We start from the raw sequence: 5,089 nt of genomic DNA, 5'->3' as shown, positions 1-5,089 counted from the left end.
AAGCTCAGATTATCACATGGAGTCAGAATTAAAATTACATGTCCCAAATTAGTTCATCGGCAGAGACATTTAGCCAAAACAGAATTTCTGCCTGCTTCATAACATCATCCGAATGCACAATTTAACATGCATGGTCTTAATCATCACAATTTCATTCGGCTAAGTACACTTAGGTGCTCAGATTGTCCTAGAAAAACAGAAATACAGCTGCATTCTCTCATCAGTTTCTCGGCAGCAACACTTAGCCAAAACAGAAATTTCCTAATGGCTTGATTTCTATCCACCGACTGTACAAGCCTCACATGCAACTCGCATATAGTTTCCTCCACTAGTAATCAACCTAAAAAGTCCAGAAATTACCTCACAGCAAGCTAAGCTCTTGCACAGAAAGTCTGAAAATTTTCTCCCTCTCGGCTCTCTTCTTCCGCGGGGTTTGCTGGCTCTGGTTTGATGAGTTGCGGCTGGAAATGGTGAAATGCAGCTTGGTTGAGGTTGCAGCTGGTGGTTGTTGGTCTGAGGTTGACGAAGAAGGTGATGGTTCCCTGGTCTCTTCCCTCAGCTTACGGCAGAACAGAGACAGCAAAAGAAATTGCAGTTCGGCCTCTCCCTCTCTCTCGGTCGATACTCCAAGGAAACTACTCGCTCACGGCTCACGGCAGTCAAGGAAATGGACGTGTGGAGCCGATGATATGGAAGGTTTGTGGTGATTAGTAGTTGATATAGTGGTGTGTGGTAGTGGAGAAAGAAACCGGCACTAAGGATAGAAAATACTAGAATGTGAAGTGGAAATGGATTCGGCAGAAATAGAATTGTGATTTTTTGATTTTTTTTTCTTTTTTTCTTTCTTTTCTTTTTCGCAAATTTTACGTTAAAACTTAAAACTAAAACTAAAACTAAAACGTGAACAAAATTAATATGACAAATAATTAGCAAATAAAAGACAAATAAAAAAGGTAACAACTAAAATGCAGACAATCTAAAACAAAATCATGAATTAGATGCAACATACAAATTATTTAAAAATTTGGTGTCTACACCTGCACAGTTTGGATTTGGATTCCTCTTGTGTAATAGCTAGGATTGTATGAGTGTTTGGAATTGAATCGAATGTATGTGTATGTTCCACGCTTGGGAACTAGTATTCACTCCGCTTGTGATATGAAATCCTTGGAGAATTTGATGTATTATTTGAGTTGTATCTTGTAATTTATTTGAGAATTGTAGTGGGTGAGTGAGTCTTGGTGAGAGTTGGGCAGGCGGTCGCCGAACCCTTTGGTTCGTCTTAGGGAGAGGTGGGGCTGTCACAGCACCTATCTATCCTCCGCACAATTTAAAGCGGCGAATATATTGATCATGGTTTCTAGCCATCTCTCCGCTACTTTAGGGTCCGATCCTCCCGGGAACTTAAGAGGAGAGAACTTTTGAAATCTCTCTAGGGCTCTATCTTGCCCCATTTCAGGATCCCTAGGTTGATTCACAAGGGCTTGACCCTGTTGCTCTACCAAACGAGCAAGGATATTAGTCATCTGTTGAATTGCCGTCGTTACCTAATCCCCCCTTCCGCTCGGGATCCAGGTTGCAGTTCAACTGTTTCACCTCTTTCCCCTCTCGGTTCTTGCACCTGTTCCTGTGCCTGTCTACCCCCATGCCCACGATTAGAGCCACGCCCTCGAGTAGCTCCCTAATCCTGACTTCTTCTATCTTCCATGATTTTTGACTAACCAACTATATAAATATAAACAAAATAAGGTATGGCTCCAATAAAACATTTCCAAATCATAAAATAGAGGCAATAAAACACATTCAAAATAAACATTTCCTTTATAGACATAGCAAAATAAGTCACATAACAAGTTAGAAAGCACTATACATGCCAACCTAGTCAAGTCAAAGGCTTATACCAGCCAAGGGACATAGAACAAAACAGACCCTATTTACATTCATCTTAACACGTCAAATTCAAAAATAAAAGGGAACGTGTCATCCAACTATGTCCCTAACTACCTCACAAAAAATCTCTCAACCCCTAAACTAGGAATCTAGGTAGACACCGACCCAACCGACTCCGCAGGTGCAACCGGCTCCTCCTCCGGGTCCTCCTCAGAATCCTCCTCGGGATCACCAGGGACCGTAGGCCCTTGACCTTCCTCGGCCAAGTTCTGCACCACATCCTCAACTAGAGCCCCACAATCTATCAAAATACAGTTGGTTTGGTCTCTCACGTCTCCAACTATCCGAACAAGGCAACCATTAGCCGCCTGAGCCTGCTCTCTGAAGGCATTCGTCCGTTCCTGCTCCTCAAGAACCGAAGTCTCAAGCTCTCGGATCCTAGCACCCTGAACTCGAAGGACTGCCTGGAGACGTTCTATCTCCGTCTGGCAACTACGATTAGCGCTACCCAATCGTTTCCTCTCATCGTCAACTGCAAGTACTACCCGATCGGTGTAGGAGTAAGTCTTCCAACAGTCGCAATGTCGGATCTTAGGTTTCGGAGACCATCGACACACAGGTCCACGAAGGTGCTCATGATAAGAAAGTACACGATAGATAGGCCCCTCAAGGTGCACATGGTCAGTAGGTACGAGCTGAGATGGCCCAGCACCCCCAGTCGCATCTTACCCACCCTACATAACCTACATTACAAACAACATTGCAAAAGTAAGCAAGTTAGACATATAAATCGAGGCTAATGGTCTATTCTCAAGTGTGAAACCCTAGCTTATCATAACTAAGCTATAACAAAGGAATATCAGGTATAAATCGTTCAATCTACCCTGATCAATTCAAACCTAGGCTCTGATACCACCTGTGACGACCCCACCTTCCCCTAGGACGTACCCCAGGGTTTAGCAGACCGCCTGCCCAACTCTTGCCAGGACTCACTTACTACATCGGATAATATAATTCACAACTTCGTAATGTAAAGAAATCAACCATTGCCAAATTTAAAACATACAAATATATACATTTCTGTGTCAAACTTCCATACAACCCCAAATACATCAAAAGATTGGAATTCTTAATATATTCAACCCTAATCGAGCGACTAGTGAGTACAATTACAAAATTTCCAAAAGTTAGACAATGCTAGCCTGTACAAGTCTCACGCTTCGCTTGTACCCCCTGTAATGAAAACAAAACTAATACAGTGAGTTAAAGCTCGATGAGTGTCGCGCCCCATTTTTTGATAAATAAATAAATGGTTTTAAAAAATGTATTTTTGTGATTGAAAAATGAATTTTGATTTAAAAGAAAAGTGGGTCTAAATGGGGGTTTGAGAATGCGACGATTTGACCCAAAATTATAGTTTAAAAAGGGTTTTTTTGAAAAATACGGAGTCGCCACTTGGTAATGAGTTAAGGTGTACCAAATCACCTAAAAATGTATTTTTAAAGAAAAATAGGAAAAAGTAGTGAGAAACCCTTTTTAAACGACTCCTTAGTCTACGTAAACCAAAGAAAAAGGTTCGGGAGTCACATTTGACAAAGGGGAAGGCAAGGATAAAATCCAAGGCACCCCTTTGACCTAGCCAAGGCTAGTTACATGATTTAATCAAAGATTTTCTTGTTTTAACCAAAGAATTTATTACATTTGGATGCACTACATGAATGCAAACCCTAAACCTAGGGGTATTGGGGGAAATTTCTCTTCAATGGTTGAGTGGTGCCAATCACATTAATTGTGAAGCTCAATAACGATCCTTTGAAGAAGTCACGAATAATGCGAGTGGGATGCAAACGAATGGAATGCATGTATGCAATGTGAAGGCATGAGTTTGAAAAAATAATAAAAGACAATAATGTGTAAGTGAGAGTGTGCACGTGAGTGGGCAAGGTGCGGTATGTGAAATGATAATATGAAGTGCATGTGTGCAAGTAATGATAAAAGTGTTTCGTGTGCAAGTGAAGAAACATAAAGGTGCACGTGTGCAAAATGGGAGGAAAAATGAAAGTGTTATGAGGGTATAAAATGGTAGAGTGGATTTAAAAATGCATGAGCCTAGGGAATTCATGCATATTGGGTACAGGGAGACCTAAATCGTGACTCAATTTGCCCTTTTATAGAGGGAATACAGGCGTGCTAAGGCTTAGAAAAAGCCACACTCGTCTATATCCCATATTTAAGGAGACTCTCAAGCAAATGAACCCTATAACTAGCATGAAATGCAAAAATCCTAAAATGGAGGGAAAAGGGGTTCGAGGGGCATGCAAAATGATAAAACTAAAAAGAATGCATGACATGTAATGAACATGCAAACATGTACTAACGAGGGGAAATCCCTAAGGGTCTAGCGTTGGACTAGCCCATTCTATGAATTCCGACTAGCGTTGGACTAGCGGAAACGTACATTCATCCATCGCATTCATTCATGGCTATGAAAAGCGAGTAGACATGCCAAACACTCATAAACACATAGCACATAACATTTAGCATGCTCGACTAGATGCAAGGCCCTAACAACGCAAATTAACACTTAACACGTAGGCATGCAACCAAGCTAATGAACCTATTACATTCACTAACTAAAACAAAAGGGGAAAGGGAAAATGGACCAAATTGCTCGCCACAGCCCTATCTATTACAAGCCAAGAGGTGTACACGTACCCCATAAAGAATAACTTAAATAAAAAGCAAAAGTAAAGATGAAATAAATGAAAGGAATTAAAGAAAGGTAAGGGAAGCAAGATAGACATGCATATTCACATAACACGTAGGAGCACGTAGGGGAGACAAAAGGATAAAAGAAGTTATACCTCCCTTGGAATGATGCCCAAATGAAAGAAAAATAGCTTATTTATCCTCCAAAATAAAAGAAAAGGTCAAGGTACCAATTTATTTGTGAAAACTAAAAACACGCAAACACGGGCTCACATGGTCATAAAGCTCTTAAATTCATGCATGAAGTGCAATTTAAACAAAACATTGTAGTTAATTGAAGCAAACAAGCAATGAAAAGTGGTAAAGTTTGAGCTGCCAAAGACCAACTTGCAAAGATTAATCAACCATTCAAGTCCAAATGCAACGCTTAAAAACTTCAAAGGTCCAAAAAGCCAAATAACGACTCAAATTACAATCAACTTAGGATTCA

Source organism: Coffea arabica, chromosome 1c (genome assembly GCF_036785885.1).
Source record: "Coffea arabica cultivar ET-39 chromosome 1c, Coffea Arabica ET-39 HiFi, whole genome shotgun sequence".
In the NCBI taxonomy this organism is placed as follows: Eukaryota; Viridiplantae; Streptophyta; class Magnoliopsida; order Gentianales; family Rubiaceae; genus Coffea; species Coffea arabica.
Note: the sequence above shows the minus strand (reverse complement) of the source record.